Source organism: Lemur catta, chromosome 6, assembly GCF_020740605.2.
Source record: "Lemur catta isolate mLemCat1 chromosome 6, mLemCat1.pri, whole genome shotgun sequence".
Taxonomy (NCBI): Eukaryota; Metazoa; Chordata; class Mammalia; order Primates; family Lemuridae; genus Lemur; species Lemur catta.
Genome location: NC_059133.1, coordinates 67,251,201 through 67,273,165, shown reverse-complemented (window position 1 = coordinate 67,273,165; position 21,965 = coordinate 67,251,201). Strand labels below are relative to the sequence as shown.

Sequence of the window (21,965 nt, the reverse complement as noted above, 5' to 3'; positions counted from 1 at the left end):
AAGGTCATTAAATTGATCTTCCTTAGAAACGAGGAAAAGGTAGCAACATCCCTAACACTCAGGCCAAGAAATCCTTAAATAGCCTTTCTTTCTCACGCTGTCCGGTGCTCTCTACTGGACTAAATCGCCTTCGGGAAGCGCTTCTCTCAGGAGTCACAGCAGTAACCTTGGAATGTTTCAGCCCCTTGTCATTGTCCTGCCACTGTGCCAAAGGTGACAGTTCCCACAGGGAAGCTCAGAACATTATAAAGGTGAGTATAGGATACAGCATCCGGAAATCCAGCACACAGACGTGTCAGAACTCTTCCAGATTTAGCACTACTATAATATACTTCATCTGCTCTTCTACCCTTACAATGTTAAAAGGCAAAACATTTTCTCCCCTGCCTTCTACAACTCTGAAAAAACAAAGGGACTTGTTTACATTTTACAGTGGAGAAGAGGAACTGGAAGAAAGGAAAATGGTCCTTTCACTGAAATTACCATAGTTAGGTCCAGGTTTCCATCTTGTTTTCATACTCCACGTCTACTCCAGATAGTATCATAAAATGTTTAGGAATTTCTACTCCTTAAGAGACATTCATGGCAAATTAATGGATTTGCGAATATTTACCTAGCACCTATTATATTTCAATCACTGACATATTTTGAGGATATAATATGGAAAAGACATGGTGCTAAACTTCAGGTTGTCTTTAATATAATAGGAAAATAACATAGGGATGGTGTGATGGTCAATTTTATGTGTCAACTTGACTGGGTCAAGGGATACTCAGATAGCTGGTAACATTATTTCTGGGTATATCTGTAAGGGTATTTCCAAAAGAGACTGGCATTTGAATTAGTAGACTGAGTAAAGAAAAGCCACCCTCACCAATGTGGGTGAGCATCATCCAATCTGTTGAGAGCCCTTCACTATAGAACAAAAAGGTGGAGGAAGGGGGCATTTACTCTCTTCTTGAGCTGAGACATCCACCTTCTTTGTCCTTGGACATCAAAACTCTCCTGGTTCTCAAGCCTTCAGAATTTGAGACCTAAATCAGTGGCCCTTTAGGTTCTTAGGTCCTCAACCTCAGACTGAGAGTTATACCAACAGCTCCCCCAGTTCTCAGGCCTTTGGGCTCAGATCGAACTACACCATCAGCTTTCCTAATTTTCTAGCTTGTAGACAGCACATTCCGGGGACTTCTAGGTCTCCATAATTGCATGAACCAATTTCCATAATAAATCCTCCATTATGTGTCTTTATATATCCAATTGGTTCTGTTTCTCTGGAGAACCCTGACTAATTCTAGTGCATGGCATTTAGGGTATTTAGTAGGCATTCAATAAAATGTTTGCTGATTGACTACAACAGTAAATACACTATTACACAAGTTTATAGTAAAATTAAGAAATAATTAAACTGTTAAGTTGAAGTGGAGATGAAAAGGAAAACATAGATATAAAAAATTTGGCAAATATCCTTCAGAGTATAGTGGAGAAATGTTCGAGTTGGATTCTTCTCTTCTTTATAGATTTGTCAGTGTAAATTCATTGGCAAATGGAATATTGGAGATGGATGTTATTTTCCACTTGGCCTTGTGTCCAGCCTTCAGCCTGGGCTATGCTGGAGACCTCCTTGGTAATAAATAACTTTTAGCTCTTCTTTGTTCTTTAGATTCAATAAATGCAACCTAGCTATGATATAAAGGGGAAAATATAGTGGTTTAAATATCAAAAGAATTGTATTCTAACCCTAGACTTGTCATCAATTTAGGGTGTATGTTAATTAAAATTAATGTTAATGTAAGACTGTACTCATTCCAGGCATTTTTCTTTCTGCCTGCATGAGAAATTGAAAATTACTTTTCTGTCAATTCCACAATAGTGAATATTTTACTTATTTATTGCTGGAAAACCTAGTCAGAGACCCATATACACTATACGACCATGGAGAAAGGCACCACTCGGGGCAGGCTGATTACATTCTTGTAGACACAGATGTTTTTAGTATAAACCTTTGAAGTGAAGAAGAGAAGAAAGAGGAATATCAAGAAAGGGGTGGTACAGCCTGGACTAGCACTGGTGAAATCAGGACTTACCCTTTGTCTTAACCCACTGTCCTAAGTTCTCAAAGTCAAGGTGGAAGAAATGTACTCCAAACCCACTAAAAACAGCCCTTACTGGATGATGGTACTAGGAGTAATTCTAGCAGAGGTATGATTAAGTGATTACAAATTAACTAAGAATGCTCAATGGGGAACTTGCTGATATTTTGCTATATTTAATGCCCTCTTGAGTCACTTCTGAGATTGTCTCAGCAGAGTTAAAGGGCATAAAGTCACTTGAGCTGACTAGATTAGCCTTCCCAGGTTTTTGAATGGAGGATTAATATTCAGATCTTCTTTCTTATGGTGAAATATATTTTACTTACTCAAGGGTACCTGTGAGAATTATATACACTGGGTTTCCCAAATAATGATAGTGTCCATTGACAAAGTTGTTCAGAACAAGAAAGAAAAAGAATATCTTCAGTTAACACAAATCTTTTCAATACAAACAAGTTAGACAGAAAAGAGAGTGAAAATTTTTTCACTCTACCACACAATGGAAGTTAGATTTCTCTACACTCTCTTCCAAAAGATAGAAACAGAGGGAACACTTTCTAACTCAGTCAACAAGACCAGCATTACTTTAATACCCAAACCAGACAAAGACATTACAAGAAATGAAAACTATAGACCAATATCTCTCATGAACATATATGTAAAAATCCTCAATTTTCTAAAATCTTAGAAAATTGAATCCAACAATATATAAAAAGAATGATACACCACAGCCAAGTGAGATTTATCTGAGGTATAACAAGACTGGTTCACTGTCCAAAAATCAATTAATGTATTTCATCATATCAACAGGCTAAAGAAGAAAAAAATCACATGAACTTATTAATATCAATTGATGCATAAAAATTATTTGACAAAATCCAACACCTATTTATGATTAAAAAGCAATTATCACTAAACTAGGAATACAGAGGAACTTCCTCAACTTTATTAAGAGCATCTATAAAAACCTACAGCATCATATCTAACATTGAGAAACTCAGAACTCTCCCTCTAATATCAGGAGAAGGCAAGGATATCCCCTCTCACCACTGCTTTTCAACATTGTACTGGAAGTCCTAGCTAATGCAATTAGATAAGAAAATCAAATTAAAAGCATCATATTTGGAAGGAAGAAATATAACTGTATTGTTCACACATGACAAGGTTGTCTTTGTAGAAAATCTGAAGGAATTGACCAAACAAACCCCTCCTGGAACTAAAAAGCAATTATGACAAAGTGGCATTATGCAAGGTTAATACACAAATGTCAATCACTTTCCTATATACCAGCAATGAACAAGTATAATTTGAAATTAAAAACACTTTACTACTTACATTAGCATCCCCCAAAATGAAATGCTTAGATACAAATCTAATAAAATATGTACAAGAGCTACATGAGGAAAACTACAAAGCTCTGGTGAAAGATATCAAAGAAGAATAAAATAAATGTAGAAATATCCCATGATCATGAAGGAGAACACTCATTAGTGTCAAGATTTCAGTTATTTCCAACTTCATATACAGATTAAATTTCAGTCAAAATCCCACCAAGTTATTCTGTGGGTATCAACAAAGTAATCCTAAAGTTTATATGAAGAGGCAAAAGACTCAGAATAGCCAACTGAATATTGAAGAGAATATGTTGTCTCCAAGTGACTATCTGATTTTAAGACTTACTCTAAAGCTATAATAATCAAGACAGTATGGTGCTGGTGAAATAATAGATCAATGGAACAGAACTGAAAGCCCAGAAATAAATTCACATAAATATAGATGACTAATATTTGACAAGGAGCAATACTCCTTTACTAAGTAAAATGAAGTAAAGATAGAATTTTCAACAAATGGTACTGGAACAACTGGGCATCCATATGCCAACAAAAAAATAAATCTGGACACAGATCTTACACCATTCATAAAAAAATTGCTTAAAATGGATCACGGACCTAAATGAAAAGTGCAAAGCTACAAAATTCCTATCAGAAATATATTTAACTACGGAGGTGAAAGACCTCTACAGGGAGAACTATGAAACACTGAGGAAGGAAATAGCAGAAGACATAAGCAGGTGGAAAACCATACCATGCTCATGGAACAGCAGAATAAACAGTGTTATAATGTCTATACCACCCAAAGTGATCTACAGATTCAAGCAATCCCTATTAAAATACCAGCATCATTTTTCACAGCCCTAGAAAAAATAATTCTATGCTTTGTATTGAACCAGAGAAGATCCCATATAGCCAAAGCAACATTAAGCAAAAAGAACAAACTGGGAGACATCAATTTACCAGACTTCAAGCTATGTTACAAGGCCATAGTAACCAAAACAGCATGGTACTGGCACAAGAACAGAGACATAGACCAATGGAACAGGACTGAGAAGGCAGATTATAAAACCATCCTCATATAGACATCTAATCTTTGACAAAGCAGACAAAAATATACACTGGGGAAAAGAATCCCTATTCAATAAATGGTGCTGGGAAAATTGGATAGCCACATACAGAAGATTGAAACAGGATCCACACCTCTCACCACTCAATAATCAACTCATAATGGATAACAGACTTAAACCTAGGCCAGGAAACTATAAGAATTCTGGAAGAAAATGTTGGAAAAACTCTTATAGACTTTGGCATAGGGAAAGAATTTATGAAGAAGACCCCAAAGGCAATTGCAGCAACACCAAAAATAAATAAATGGGACCTGATTAAATTAAAAAGCTTCTGCATAGCCAAGGATACTATCATTAGAGTGAACAGACAACCTACAGAATGGAGAAAATATTTGCATTCTATAACTAGAATCTATATAGAACTTAGGAAAATCAGCAAGAAAAAAATGAAACAACCCCATTAAAAAGTGGGCAAAGACATGAACATAACCTTAACATAACCTTAACATAACATATCAAAAGAAGATACACTAATGGCCTAGAAACATATGAAAAATGCTCAGCATCTCTAATCATCAGAGAAATGCAAATCAAAACCACAATGAGTATTATTTAACTCCAGTGAGAGCAGCTTTTATCAAAAAGTCCCAAAACAACAAATATCGGTGTGGATGTGGAAAGATAGGAACACTCACACACTGCTGGTGGGTCTGCAAATTAGTACAACCTCTATAGAAAGTAACACAGAGATACCTCAAAGAACTAAAAGTAGAATTACCATTTGATTCAGTAATCCTACTACTGTGTATCTACCCAAAGGAAAAAAGGACATTCTATAAAAAAGCCATCTGCACTTGAATGTTTACAGCAACACAATTCACAATTGCAAAGATATGGAAACAAACCCAAGTGCCCATCAATATATGAGTGGATTAATAAAATGTATATGTATACCATGGAGTAGTACTCAGCCACAATAAACAAAAAATAGTGGACTAATACCTCTTGTATTATACTGGATGGAGCTGGAGCCAATTCTTCTGAGTGAAGTATCACAAGAATGGAAAAACAAACACCACATATACTCACCATTAAATTGGTCCTAATTGATGAAAACTTATGCACAATATGGAAGTAACATTCATCAGACATTGGGCAGGTGGGGCAGGGTGAGAAGGGGATAGGCAAATTCATACCTAACGGATGCAGTGTGAGCTGTCTGGTGGAGGGGCTCGCTTGAAGCTCTGATTTGGGCAATTTATATAACTGAAGCATTTGTACCCCTATAATACTCTGAAATAAAAATAATCAATTTAAATTAAAATTAAAAATAAATAAATAAATAGACAAAATTCCTAGAAAATAACATAGAAGAAAATCAAGGTGACCTTGGGTATGCGGATAACTTTTTAAATACAACACCAAAGGCATGATCTATGAAAGAAATAAGTGATAAACTCAACTTTATTAAAATTAAAAACTTCTGCTCTATAGAAGACAATGTCAGCAGAATAAGAAGACAAGCCAAACACTGAGAGAAAATATTTTCAAAGGACATCTGACAAAGGACTGTTATCCAAACTATACAAAGGCTTCTTAAAGTGAGCAATGAGAAAATGAACCACCAGATTTAAAAAATTCACAAAAGACATGAACAGAAATTTCACCACAGAAAATATAGAGATGGTAAATAAGTATATGGGAAGGTGTTCAACATCAAAAGTCATTAGGGAATTGAAAATTAAAACATCATTGAGACAGCACCACACACCTATTAGAAAGAGCAAACTCCAAAAACACTGACAACGCCAAATGCTAAAGAACTCTCATTCATTGCTGGTAGGAATAAAAAATGGTATAGCCACTTTGGAAGACAGTTGGAAGTTTCTTACAAAGTTATATATACTTTTCCCGTATGATCCAGCAGTCATTTTCTTTGATATTTACCAAGTGAATTGAAAACTTCTGTACATGTAAAAACCTGCACATAAATGTTTATAGCAGCTTTATTCATAATTGCTAAAACTTGGAAGCCACCAAGATGACCTGCAGTAAATGAATATATAAATAAACTGTGGCACATCCAGTCAATGGCATTTTATTCAGCACTAAAAACAAATGAGCTATCAAGCCACGAAAAGACATGGAGGAAATTTAAATGCATATTACAAAGTGAAAGAAGCCAATCTGTAAAGGCTAATAATACATAGATAGCATGATTCCAACGGTGACATTATAGAAAAGGCAAAACTGCGGAGGCAGTAAAAAGATTAGTGGTTATCAAAGGTTGGGAGAGGGAAGGATGAGTAGGCAGAACATAGAGGATTTTTAAGATAGTGAAACTATTCTGTGTGATACTACAATGGTGGATACATGTCGTTACGCATTAGTCAAAACCCATAGAATGTACACCACCAAGAATGAACTCTAATGAACTATGAGCTTTCAGTGATGATGATGTGTCAATGTAGGTTTACAGATTATAACAATTGTACCACCACGGTCTAAATGTTAATAATGAGGGAGGTTGTGCATGTGTGAGGATAGGGGTTATTTGGGAACTCTCTTTTCTTTCTACTCAATTTTGCTGTGAACTTAAAACTACTTTAAGAAATAAAGTTTATTAACTTTTAAAAAATAAAATAAAAATCAACAAGATTCAGAAATGCAGAACTGGTTAAACAATCATTCATTGAAGTAGAAGTGGTTGGTACCTTCTTACTATGAGCACAGAGAAAAAGGCAACAGAGCATCATTTCGCAGTTTAGAATGCCTGATCTTGACATTGGGATGTTTTGTATTTGAGGGATAACATCTCATCTCCTCTCGGTTACGTGTAAGAAACTTGCTATAAATCCACGTAGAAACTTCTTGTGTGTGTGGCAATGCCAGCAATTGATCCAATTGTTCATTCTCTACCCAGACAAACTTTTGTTTCTAGTTTAAAGCCCATACTCTCAAAGAGAAACATGTTAGTGAATCGTCAACATTCATAGAACAACTTTCTTTCTATCTGCCTTTTTCCGAAAGAAAACAAAAGCTGTAAGCTGTAGGAGAACTGCCCGTGGCTACATCACCCCCCTCAGCTGGTTGACTGGCTGTGCCAGCTCTGTTGCAGCTGATTCATAGATTATTTTTAAAATTACAAGAAAAGCATCACCCCACTAAGGCAACTACAGAAAGGGAAACCTCGTGGTACCTTTCTAGAATATCAGTGGTGTTCTTTTGTAGCCTTAGGGCAGCAAATTTAGATTACAAACAAACCTACGGGCAAATATGTTATGGAAGAGACCACAAAATATGGGGAAAATACTTGGTCTGAATATATGGTTCATGGGTTTTTCTTTTATCTTAGTTCTCTCTATGACAAAGATAGGGATTTACAATTAAGGTAGCATCTTTTCTTTGAAGTTCTGCCCTAAGAGGAGACCCACATCTCTAGGGTGATAGTGAAATCACTCTGATCATTGCATGGATTACCCTAGATCTGCAACTACACAACCATGTATATCTAGATGCCACAATTGGGTTGTCTCTAAAGTTTTGCCAATACCAGCTTAGGTTACAAACCCTTCTCCCTGGCAATTGAAATTTTAAAGGTAAGAACTCCCAAAGAGGCAGTAGTTTGCATCTATGTACTAGGTTATTTCAGCTTTTAAAAGTTATCTATACTCCTATGGACATATTTGGGTGTAACTTTGGGTATAACTAAGTTTAACTTGAAGCAGGTGAAGTGAAGCTGTAATGTATATACTGAGTAGTATCCCCCTCCTGCCACTGTATCTATTAACTCTCTAGCTATTGCAGCAAGGAGGCAGAAATGTTACACTACTTATGAAAGGCTTCCACAAGAATAAGAAAATCTGCTTAATGAATGTTACATAACAGCTCAGCTCAACAGCTGAGCTGATTGCATAAAAAGGATCAATCATTTCATTTTTCTAGGAAAGGTAAGAAGAGCTCTTTAGGAAAATTGGCCTCTTGACCCCAAACCTGAGAAAGAAGTGTTTCTTTCCCTCATCCCAGTCTTTTCACCACCAAGCCAGGTGGTGTCATAGTGAGCTAAGTAAGAACCCCTCCTTTCTAATTCAGTAGCTGAATGATTTACAGGTAAATGGGACTTATTTGAATCTAATATAGGTATTTATGACAAGATTAGGCTTTCACTAGATGTTCTAATTAGAACCAATTCTCAGATCCACTTGTTTATGTCTGAAAACTAGATAGCAAACTATCTTAGAAGCTTTAAAATTGGTTTTACTCAGAAACTGAGAGTTCTACAGAAATTTCATGTGAATTTTGCAAAAATCTGATTCAGACCTTATTTTTTAAGTTATTTTAGCTATATTTTTAAAATTAAAAACAACAAATGTGTGATATACTAAATTGAACCTATCAAATGTGCATTAAGGCTAGATAAACTAATTTTGGGTCTGATTTAAATTAAATCTTTTTTTGTCAACTCAATTTAACTGATGAGTTTCCTGACAGTTCAGAATGAGTTCAAAGTATTTCTATGTACAATTATTGATCTGTGTGATATAGACTTTTCTTCACATTTTACAAACAAACTAAATAGATGTATAACTTAGAGACTAAAACTGAGATAAGACAACAATTTTCCTCTGTAATATTTTATTACAAACGTTTCTGCTCATTCAAACAGTATTCAAAACTTAATTTTATATAGATAAAATATCACCTTTGTGCTACATATTGTGGTTCTTTATATAGTATTAATACATGAGTATAGAGTGGTATCAATATATATCCTAGAGTAGTTACAAAGTGACAACAGTTGTGTTGTTTGAATAATTTTACTTTCAAGGCAGTTCCACAATCTATTATCTCACTTATTTCTTTAAAATTTGTAAGATTCTTGTTCCCATTTAATAGGTAGCTAAAATCATAAAAATTCAATAACTAAATTGAATGATTAAATTCACTAATGGATTGAAGCCAAAACATAGGTTTCCTAATACTACTTTACGGAGCATTCCTTCCAGTTAGAAAAATTGACTTTCTCAAGTAATCAGAATCACAAAACTTAAAAAGAAATCTTTTTCTAGGGATGCAAAAACTAGAGGAAAACTAACCAGAATTTTTACTCTCTCAGAGAGCATTAACTGACAATAAATTATTTAAAGTCTCCAAGCCATCCACCCAAATGCCTTTATAAATGAGCTCATGAACCATGTATTCAATTCGTGGAATAGAAAAGGGGATGGACTAAGGAAGGCAGAGAAATACTTTTAGTAAGAAACTCATTAACTTTGTAATAAAGTCTTGCCTTACAGAAAGGGATGAGTTTGGGGTTGAGGTGGCACAGAAAAGGTGGGGGGTGGGGGAAGTGAGGAAATGTACAAATTAGAATGGCTCATCTAGACACCATAGCTGCCTGACGAGATACTAGTGACTTCTTCAATACTATAAAAGAATGACTAACTGTATAATATTGTCACACATGCCAGGCTCTACATCATGCTAAAATCTCAAACTCAGGTTTCTCAGAGGGTAGAAGTGAGATTTGGTGGTGGACCTTTAGTGAGATTAAAAACTATGGTTCCTACGTCTCAAATGCTGACCATGCTGCATTGTCTCTTTGTCATTGAAGTATAACCTCAAATATGAACGAATATTGGAAAATAAATGTGTTAGATAGGAAAACTAACATATTGGTATTATATAAAATAAGAAAAGCTTCTAAATATTGGCTGTTAAGATATTCACCTTCAAAGAGAGGCAACAAGTTTATTAGTCTCCTTACTGGAGACTCAGTAAGGAACTAAGTCTCCAGTATTAAAGACAGAAGAACCATACTTTAATACACAGTGTGTTTCTTCAGGTTTCCACTGAAGAAATGAAACTGGATAAATGTTTTTAAAATTCATGTAGAAAATGATTGATACGAAAGAAATGATATAATGTGATGGTTCTTAATGTGATAGTAAAACCACAATTATACAGTTAGAATATATATAGTCTATTTAAAATGTTTTTCTTTATTCTATTATTTTATTGGTATTTATGTGGTTAATAGTTATTTTTCTACTTCTATTAATCATTTTTGGGGAACAAGTTAGCTTTATTTAATGATAAAAAAAATGTATTCCTTGTAAACAAAGGAAATATTTTCATGCTATTTTTTGTTTTGTTTTTAGTTTTCCATTCTCAAAGGCCCATTCCTAAATTGCTATACTTACTGTACTAAAAATTTTTTAAATGGATGATTATTCATCTAGAATAATGGACTTATGTGTAGATAAATTAACTACCTCATTAAGGACTCATTCCAATCTTTCAAACAGTGATAAAAATAATACAATTAAGATTTAATTTCTTTTAATACTACTTTGTAATCTTTAGGCTGGAAAAACTGCATAAAGGAAGAAATCATATCTATTCTATCTTCAGGATCTAGAATATTACTCTATTGAAATCATTCAATAAATAATTTTAAAAGGACATAATACAAGCATAGATTTTAACTACTAGCTCACAATCAATCACTTTCTCATTACAACACCTCTCCTATTTTATGTTATTTCAATAGCCACATAAACAATTCTTCCAGAATTTTGGTTTTTAATTTATATAGCATGTTACAGCTTACCTGATCTTCACAGTAGGTATGACCAATATTATTTTTCAAAAGTCAAAATACCAGCGATTTTATCTCCCAGGTATAATATACATATTCCTTGTCCAAACAAGACCTGGGCCATCATGGAGATTAATCTTTAAAATATTTGTTCATTTTTATCTTGAGGTCAACCCTAAAGGGTTATTCCCTAGTTTTAGACTTAATTTCAAGGAGACTGTTACTGCAAGAGTCACAAGACTGAGTAGGGTTGACAATTCACAAGATATTCAAGTCAGTCTTTGGTGAAATTAATTGCAATTAATATAAGCAGGATCATGCTCTCCTCGTGTCAGGATAATTATTTTTGTATCCCTCTTGCTCTGAGAGATACCAGCCCAAGAGGAGAAAAGCTATTATTATTAATGGAACACAAAAACCAGTCTTCATTTAACAAGATTCCAATGGTATCCCTAATTAGAGCATGACAGGGACATTTTACAAAAATAAGGGATTGACTTCTTCAGCTGTCAAAGTATCTAGTTCTTAATTGCAAAGGACTAAGTTATTTGGTTAGATTCTGTTGAACTGCACATGACTCATTGTGGATAATCTACTGGATGAAATGAGAATGCAGAAGAAGCCAGAATAAGTAATTCTCACTTTGTTTAAAACCTTGAGTTAATTCCCACCCTCTAAAGGATGTATTAATAGCCACTTACCTCAGTTGAAATCCTGTAGGCTTGAAGCCACAGATACCACAGAAACTAGAAAGTACATGGATACTTCCAGCTAAATCTCTGTCAAAGCCCATAATGGAACCCCCTTCAACAATCAGTGCTCCTTGCCTACTAAAGGAACAACAAGGAATTTTTGGTGGGTTTTGGGATGTAGAGTCCTTCCAAAAATCAGGTTGCTACTGTCAAGGCTAAAAGAGAACAAAGGTCTGAAATCTGGTCCATGGCAGCTGAAATTTTCCAATACTCTTAGATTTTGGAATTCCCTTAACCTACATACATTATCTTCTTATGCCCTTAAAACTACTGATATTACCATTTATAGTTTAGATGACACATTTCCCCCTCCCTGAAGAAAACACTTAGTAATTGTTTTGAAGGATCTCTAAAGATAGTAATATAAAGGTTAAGAGAAAGTCTTTATCATCCTTAAGAATAGAATAAACTGCTATCCTGAAAATTTCCAAATCGTGAAAGTTTTCCATGCCTTGGTACCAATGAGCAAAGGAGGTTAATGAATCTTTTCTTTGAAAATATGAATCAGAGGAACATTATATGAAATGGATTAAGTCACAAATTGTCTTAAGAGTATAGATTAAATCTGTGAATATCTGATATGGTGCTCACCAGCTGTTTTCTTGAGAACCAGTAGTCCAAATGTTTATTGCCCAATGTCCATTCCATTCTTTTCCCATCTCCTTCATATTAACAAGTTTGATTCAGATTTTCCTTGTGTTCCTGTTAATAAGATCCACAGTAACAAATTTAGATGTTTTAAATATCTGTAGAATAAACTGGTTTAAGAAACTGGTATATTGGGCTCCTGACCTAAACTCTGTTCCTCTGTCAGTTTGGATTTTGAGAACACTGCTTTTCCTTGGATCAGATTTTGGTCACCTTAAATATAAGGAAATGGTTGTAAACAAATATAATGATATATGAAATGTAGCAGTCTTTTGCTCCTACAGAGACAGCAGAATCAGGGCTTAGCCTCAGACTAAAGGAAAGGCAGTCTTCCCAGTTGTTGAGAACTTGACTCTAATTGTGGACTCTGGAATATTGATCTTGATGAAGGAATGGCCCTTTCAACACTTTCACAGTGACACAGTTATAGGAATTCCAAGAAAGTTCACTAGGCCACAACTAGAGGCATAATTCTATAGGACCACCAAGTCAGTAAGTGGTCTTGAAATTTCAACCAGTTCTCATGATAATATTCTAAATATATTACATGCTATTTGGTAGTCATTGCTCATACATGAATATCACGGCTTATACTTTAGTTTCTCACATAACATAGGATGGATAGATAGATAATAGCTAGATAAGTAGATTATAGATACAGATAGATGAGTGATAATTAAAAAGCTTTTAAAAACACTTGCCCTTTTGTGTTGTTATGCATAAGATCTTATACGCTTGCAATGAGTGTGTACATGTGTATGTGTGTATGTATGCAATTTAAAGCAATGTACAACATAATTACTCATAATTAAAAAATAATTTAAATGGCCATAAAAAATAAGAGCACAATCTCAACATTTAAATAGCATCTAATACTTATCAAATTTCAGGTGCTCAATGTGTTAATGCTTTTTATCATCACAACTCTGTAAGATGTTTATTATCATACATATGATACAACTGAAGAAACTGACATTCAAAGCAGTTAAATAACTTTTTCTTCTTATCACACAGTAAGAGGTGAAGATAAATTTGATGGCTGACTCCCAAACCTATACTTACTCAATTTTACAATTTTGTGCTTCCTGTGAGCTATAGAAAGAAGTTAATTAGCTAACTTATTAATCCATGGGCTCATCATGCACTCAACATATTGGGCATTTGTCTTCATCATTTATTCTTTTTTTATAATCAAATAGACTACACCTTCTTCCAAACCCAAGCACCATTTTCTTTAATTTATTGAAGGACTCGATCAGCTATAGAGGTGTAAAGGTAATATATGCTTTTTGTCCTTTAGTATCCTACATTTTAAATAAGATGTTGGCACATTCTATACAAAGAGGAAGAAACTGCTGTTGCAGGAGAGGCAGCACTAACAGTTGTCTTGTACTATTTTCTGATGGCTGTCTATGTGATTCTTATTTTCTCTACAAAATATCTTCACTTTGGCAGAGACTATTACAACATCTCCATAGATAAGATATAATTATTCTGGGTCTTAAAGAGCAGAGAGGATGTGTATAGATCAAAGAAGGAAGGCTGAGACCACAAAGCAACCAAAGGGTAGGAAAGGGTGTCACACATAGAAAAGCTGGGAATATTTCTGTTTAGCTGGTACAAAAAGGATGTGCAAAATAGAACAAGATATATGTATGTGTAGAAAAGTAGGTTGAAGTAAGGTTGTAGCAGATCTCGAGTTCTTGATTGAGAAACACGAACTTACAGGCACAAAGGAAAGTGTGTAAGGAAGAAATTGTATAATGCTTTAGTCAGAAATCGATGATGGCTTTGTGTTTCACTTTCTCTGCATGTTACCTTCTCAGAACAGTGCAAGAGAAATCCAGATTTTTGTTGGCTGAAACCCTACCAGTGTTCTGCTTGATATTTCCCACACTAAGCCAAGTGTTCTAGACAATGTCTTCAAATAAATGCGGTTATGATCTTCAGTTCCTACATAGCTGGTACTCAGTGAAGGACCTGGTCATAAGATTTGCCCTTTGATCTCGAAAAACACCATTTAACACAGCAATGCCATTTCTGCTCATTTATCCAAGGCAAATTCTCAAAGTGATTGGCTGACTCCTGGAGGTCTCCAAGAGTTTTACAAAGATTGGTGATGAGAAACTATTTTCATGATAATACTAAGATGTAATTTTTCTCTCTTGTTCTGTATTGACATTTGCCCTAATGGTCAAAATAATAGTTCATAAAATAGCTGACATCTTCACCATTAAGGAAATGGCACCAAACTGTATTGTCACCATTTGTAAGACTAATTCCTAAAGATTATAAGGATATAACAATAAAAATTTGGAATTTCAGGCTGGCTTCACTTTTCTTCCCCTTTATAAAATAACCTATATCTTAAATTGCAAAAAGAAATAATAGCAGTTCTGCATACAACGTAAGCATGATTTTTACAGAACTTTAACTTGGAGAGAGAGAAAAAAGAAAAAATAAATAAATTTCTTAAGATTTAAGGTGCAGAGTACCATGAGAGAAGATCTCTATTAAGATATCCCTAGACTCATCCTTAATGAATCTCCTCCATCTCCCTTTGACTACATAGAAAAGGAAGTAAATAAAAATACTGAGGTACAGATTCTGATCACAAGAACAGGATTAACAATCAGACAAATTGAAGCTTGTTAGATTGAAGCTTCTTACTCACAAACTGAATGGCTTTTGGCAAGTTTCTTAAACTCCCTGAGCCCCAGTTTCATCAGCTGCAACAAGGGACTTACAGTAATGTTATATCTTATTATATCTATCTCCTAGTTTGCTGTATCAAATTAAATACTGCATATAAGGTTCATGGCTCCAGAAACTACCTTGTGAATTCTAAGATGATCCCCAATGACCCTCACCCTTCGTAATCTGCCCCCTTGAATATGAGTGGAACTTGTGAATATGATGAGATATTATTCCCATGATTGTGTTACTTGGCATACGATTGTGCAGATGCAATTTAAGGTCACTATGTAGTTGACTTGGAGTTAATGAAAAGGGAAATTATACAGGTGAGGCTGACCTAATTACAAGTCCTTTAAATCTGGATTTAGAGGTCACAGACAGAGGAAATCAGAGATTTGACGTCAGAGAGACGTGCTCCTTTTAGCCTAAAACTGTCTATGGGAGCCACATGGCAAAGAGCTGCAGGCACCCTCTAGGAGAAGAAAGCTTTCCCAGCTGACAGCTAGCAAGAACACTGGGATCTCAGTCTTACATCTGCAATGAATGTAAGAATTCTTCCAATAACCTGAATGAATGAGAAAGTGAATTCTTCACCAGAGCCTCTAGATGATAACCTCGCTTGACCAACACTTTGATTTTAGTCTTAGAAAATATAGAACAGAGAACCCACCCGCACCATGCTCACAACTCTGACCTACAGAACCATGAGGTAATAACAGTGTTGTTTATGCTGCTAAATTTGTTAAGTATTTTATCATGCAGGAAGAGAAAGCTAAAATACACCCAATAAGGGTTCCATTAAAAGAAACCTGCCTCTCCAAAATCATTAATCAATCTTTACTACCAACTGCACTGGTTTTCACATTAAAATATATGAAAATCACCCAGGCAATTTGAAATATGCAATTTTTTTGGCTGTCCTCCCAGAGATCAAGACTCAGGAGGTCAATGGAGAAGCAGAGGAACTTCAAGTTTGGCGAGCATTCCTGATGACTGGAACTAAGTGATGAAACAGTCACTTGCTGGTTTGGAAATCTTTGACCAAGTGTTTGGTTCTTTTCCCCCTGAAGTGTATAACAGCCGCCTTTCTAGGAATCACTTTCTACACTATAGTTGCATTGACTGTCTTTCACTTCCTGGAATATGCTAGGTCTTATTCTACCTCAGGGCCTTTGCCCATGCTGTGTTGGAAATGATTTTTCTCCACCATTTTCATCAATTCTACGACACCTTCCAACCACCAAATATCTCACCTAGTTATCTTCTACATATTTTTTTTTTGAGTCTTTAAGTATTACTCTTCAGGGAATCCTTCTCTGACTCCTCAGACCATATCAGTCTCCCCACTGTTATAAGAACTTGAAAGCCTTCATACATTATTGCAATTTGCAATACACATTTATCATGTGATTGTTTGGATAGTATACCTCTCTCCTTCAGAACTGAGCTCCATTAAACAGAAATCATATTGGTTTTGCTCAACCTGCACACCTAGGAGCTACCTACTACACTGCCTGACCCAAGAAGGTATTCAACAAATATTTGTTCAATGAATAAATGTTTGAAAGTGTTGTATGAGCTCAGAGTGTACATTTTGCTTGAAGCAGTGCACTGCAGCTCTCATCTGCCCCAGCAAACATTCTCTCTGTTCTTGAGCCTTGATGATCTTCTTCTGAAGAGCCATTTTGGCAGCAGGATAACAGCTCACAGCCACAGAGTATAGCTGCCCTCATGAGTGGATTAATGCCATTTTCCCAGGGTTGAGTTCCTTATAAAAGGACAAGTTCAGTTCCCTCCTCTCTCTCTCTCTCCCTCCCTGCCCACTTCTACCATGGGATGATGCAGTAAGAAGGCCCTCACCAGATGCTGGCACCTTAATATTGGATTTCCCAGCCTCCAGAACAGTGAGCCAATAAGTTTTTGTTCTTTATAAATTACCCAATCTGTGGCTGTGGTATTATGTTATAGCAGCACAAAATGGACAAAGACAACCCCATTTGATAGGATATTTTTCTCTATTGTAACACTGCAAATAACGCGAATAACTACACAAAATTATGTGCTGTAGCCATAAGTATACCTACACTAATTTATGCTTCACTGAGTGTTTATGGCTACAGATGAGATAGTGTTTTGTAAAAAGGAGGGATGTATAGTTTATTCTTCTTCAGGAAATAGTAGAAAGAACTATTCAATTCTAACCAGTACTGGGAGAGAGAGAGAGAGAAAGAGAAAAATTATCTCTTCTGAAATAAACTTCCTTTTGGTCTTTCAAATTCTATTCTGTTTTTCCATAGGTATATCTTTATTACTAATAATTTAACTTCCTTTCAGGATCGCTAAACATGCCTTCCTAATGCCTTCCTTTTGAGAAGTAATTATGTTGCCCTTTATTTCCAGCCACTGCAAGCAGCACTGAAAGAAGGTGGCAATGGGGCCCTGGCTGGTCTGAATATTGCCTAACACCAGGGTCCCAGCACCCTGACAAAGCCGGCTGGGTCAGACTGACTGCATGGACTCCCTGAGGTGATAACACTGTTAAGAAAGTTATTTACCAGGAACAAACATCTTATGAGGAAGAGAAAGCAGAAGCAAGAAAAATGAAGTAAATTTCCCAATTATAGACTTGCAGTCATTTTCTAAAAGCCTCCTGTCAAGTTTATAAATGTAATTGTTATATGTCTGCTAAGAGTGGCAAACAAAATGCCAATGGCCAGAATAAAAGAATCCTTTCTAAAAAAGAAAACTAAAATCATTCTATGGTGCCAAGTCAAGGGCATGAAAACAAGTTATTACTCCCTTGTAAATATGAGCCCATTTTAATAAGGTTTCTTCCTACAGCCATAATATCTGACAATATTATCCTATAACAGAGAGATTTGGCTTTGTTAAGTGGTGAGGTATGTTAGCGTGTATGTACCACACATATGAATTTTACGTTACTTGTTGTGAGAAGAGGTTAAATCTATTTGCTTTGTGTTGGGGACGACTCCAACTCTAGGCCAGTGTATCTATTCATGCTGGTATTTACCCCTGGTGCCCAATTTCAGGACATTAGTGAAATGAAACTTGAACAATTCTAATTTAAAATTATTTACTTGCAGCTCTCTTTAAAACTAGACCTGGCAACCTATTCTTTGGAAGTTAGGGCAACAACTCTTCTTGCAGGTCTGACTTTCACACTACTGGACTAAGGTTCATTTGGACTAGCTAATTAGGAATTATTTTTGTTTTAACTAAAAACTGTCAAACAGTATGTGTGTTGGACATCCATCCATTAGAAAAACACAGATCGCTGCTTTTCTTAGTAGTATCTATTTTCCTCACAGGATTGTGGAAAAGGCATGATCTGATAGAGGAATAGTAAATGTATCAATGAGATTGAACTCATCTATTGGTGCTTTAAATTTCTATCTTAATGAAAATGTTTCAATATTTCCTCTTATGAATAAAGTTAATTTTCATTTTTATCATATTTCATGTTGTCCACATTTAATACAATCCTTTTTTGTTTTCCTTCAGAGGTACTGGGTCACTATTTCGTGATAATACAAAAGATCACGTACTCCCTTTGGTTTCTCAAAATTATTCCACTGCTTTGATTGATTTTCCAGGGCAAGAAACATGTGTTGCTACTCTTTTATAATATTTTCATGCCCATAAAACATTGGGCATGACTGTGCATGGCACAGGCCCTCCACTGACAGTGACTGATGAATTCCAAGAGAGAGGGAAAGAGTCTAACACAGTTTTCTTACCCTTGGGGGCTGAATAAAAGAAAGCAGATGTTCAAGTATTATGTGAAGGCATAAACACTGCCATTTTTTTCAGAGAAACAAGAACATTACTAACGAGAGCAATTAACATTTTAGAACTGACTCGCGGCCCTCAACTATGCGGACATTTTCACTAAATTTGGAAATTCATATTTTTTAGTAATTGTAACAAGTGAATTTGCCACCTAGATTTTTATTGCTAATTCTTTAAAATTACTCTAGCATAGTGGGATTTTAATTTGACTTTATGGCTTCATGGTGTTGATTTTTTTTTAAAGTAGAGAGACAAGTGAGTAGAAAATGTGTTTTGTGCTCGCTGAGTAGAGATATTAAGAATATAACTTAATGCTTTGTTTTCCTTATTACTTAAGTAAATCTGATCAGAAAATAAAATATGCCTTGAAATTTCAGCTCTATGTATATTATTAAGAATTTTGGAAAATTCTTGAGCAAGATTTTGGAAATATTGCCTAAAAACCTTGTGGTAGACAGAGTAATTCCCCTTGAAAGATTCCCATTTCCTAACCCCCAGAACTGTGAGTACGTAAGGTTATATGGCAAATTACAAGGGAAATTAAGATTGCAGATGGAATTAATTTTACCAATGAAATAACTTTAAGATAGGGAGATTATCCTGGATTATCCAGGGGTTCACAATGTAACCACAAGCCTTACATGTGGAAGAGGGAGGCAGAAGAGGAGATCAAAGCAATGTGGTATGAAAAGAACTTTACTTTAAAGATGTAGGAAGGGGGTTACAAGCCAAGCAATGGGGAAGTCTCCAGAAACAAATTCTGTCCTAGAATCTACAGAGGGAATATGGCCCTGCTGATGTTGACTTTAGCCTGGTGAGGTGATTTTGGAATTCTGACCTACTGATCTGTAAGAGAACAAATGTGCGTTGTTTTAAGCCACCAAGTTTGTAGTAATTTGTTACAGCAGGAACAGTAAAGTAATATAAATTTATCCTTCCCTGGTTGGTCTAGTGTCAGAACTCAACTCTGTTTTACCACTGTAGTCATATCACTGTTCAGATGATTTATTTGAAAACTTTCTAATAGACTGAATGAAAAGAAGTCTCCCAACTACAATCTGTTCACAATTTTTCAATGTTTTTTTCCAAGTTATCTGGAGACCTTTTTAGAGATCCATAAAAATATAAGTACCACCTCCCATGTGATTATATCAAGCCAAAATTACATGAATCCCAAAATAATTTTCCCCAGGCCACAATTAAGATCATGGAACAATTAGCAGCCACTTTTTTCACAATTAAATACAAACAGGTTTAGTGACTTAACATTTTCTTTGTCTTCAAGTCATTCCTATATCTATTTTTAAGGAAATAATACTAATAATTTTGATCTTCCAAATATATAACATAGGAAAAAAAAGCAAAATCACATCATTGGGCATAAGGTATATGTTGTTTAAATCAAGTCTCACTCTTGTAGGGCTTATTAACAGCTTAGACCCCTTACTATGAAAGTACATTTAAACATTGGATGTGTCATTGGATTAGACCCTTACGGTCCCTTTCCAACATGCAATTCTAAAACTCTGTGATTCTGTTAATGTAGATCAAAGCAAAGAATCAGGCTGCTTTCTTTTAATAGCATTTTTCATAAGAATTATAAAATTAAGACTTTCTTTATTGCATTTGAAGATTTAAAGTTAGGCTCAACAACACCTCATTTACCTGGCATGCTTGTAGACTTATTTTAAGGATAAAATGAGACAACACTTTCCAAAGTCAGTCACAGTAACTGACATAGAAAGCCATTAATTAAGCTTTTTAAAAATATCTGGTTATTACTGTAATTGCAAAATGTTTTTATTTCAACATAAAATATAATAAAATTTCTTAGGCATTTGATGAATATGAATTAATAACTGCTTCATGATTCAGAGATAGTCTTGTGAACATTTGCCATAAAGAAGTATTGCTTGACTCTCCCAGGTATTGCAACATGGATATTTTTGGAAAATGAATTATTTAACCAAAGGTTGAGGCAGTCTTATCCGAAGTTGTTTCTCACTCTCAGTAAAATCATTTTTATTGTTCATGACAATGCCTATTGATCTTTTAGCAGTGGTCATAATATACTCTTTATTTTACATCAAAATTCATTTAAAACTATGAAGGAGTATTCTATATACTGATCCATGAAGCCCTAGGAACCTCAAGCTCCTTTGTGAGGCTGGGTTTGTGGGAAGTTGGGGAAGATGAGTGACACTGGTGACATTCCTACACCCACCATTTTAATCAGGTAGCTCAGCTTTCTCTGGTTTGTATGTTGGATTTCACATGTGGTTGGAAGAAAGGTTTGGGTAGCACTATCTTAGAGAACTTCATCCCAATAAAATTCACATTCACTACAATATATTATTAAAAATACATTTCAACTCCATCATAGACTGGTGACTGTCCCTTAGCACACTGCTACCCAGAACAAAGACTTAATTTCCTATCCTTCCTTACAAATAGGTATGGTCACATGACTAAGTTGTCACTAATCAAATGTAAATTGAAGCTGTGTATAAAATGGTGTGCACTGTGTCCTTAACATGAAGGGGTATAGCCCTGGTGATACAATTTTCTTTATCCTTCTATTTGAAACAGGAATTCTTGGAGCTCTCTCTACTTTGAAACTTTAGGATAAAGGGCACATTGCTACAGAAATCTGTAGGTTACCACAACAGCCTTGGATTATATAAATTCAGACTTTTTTGAGAAAGAGAAATAAACTTTCATCACATTTGAGCCACTGTCATTTTGTGTTTCTGTTACATCCAATCAACCTAAATAAAATAACATCTTATGGGCTTTTATGATGTCCCAGCAAAAGACTATTAAACTTAATTAAATTTTTATAACTAGATACATAAATCTTATCTTGTATCTTTTGCTATTTATTCACTCATGGATTGGCAAAAATAACAGTTATGTGAAAAATGTACATATCTGCTTGTCCAACAATTATTTTCCAAATGTAAATA

General features: G+C 35.1%; 1 long non-coding RNA gene across 1 annotated transcript in view; it reads right to left on the bottom strand.

Moving 5' to 3' along the window:
• LOC123639862 overlaps window positions 1-21,965 on the bottom strand; it is a 177,882-nt gene that overhangs the window by 92,819 nt on the left and 63,098 nt on the right. The window contains exon 2 of the long non-coding RNA XR_006735823.1: window positions 12,436-12,546. This is a non-coding gene — a long non-coding RNA (uncharacterized LOC123639862). The remainder of the gene's footprint in view (window positions 1-12,435; window positions 12,547-21,965) is intronic.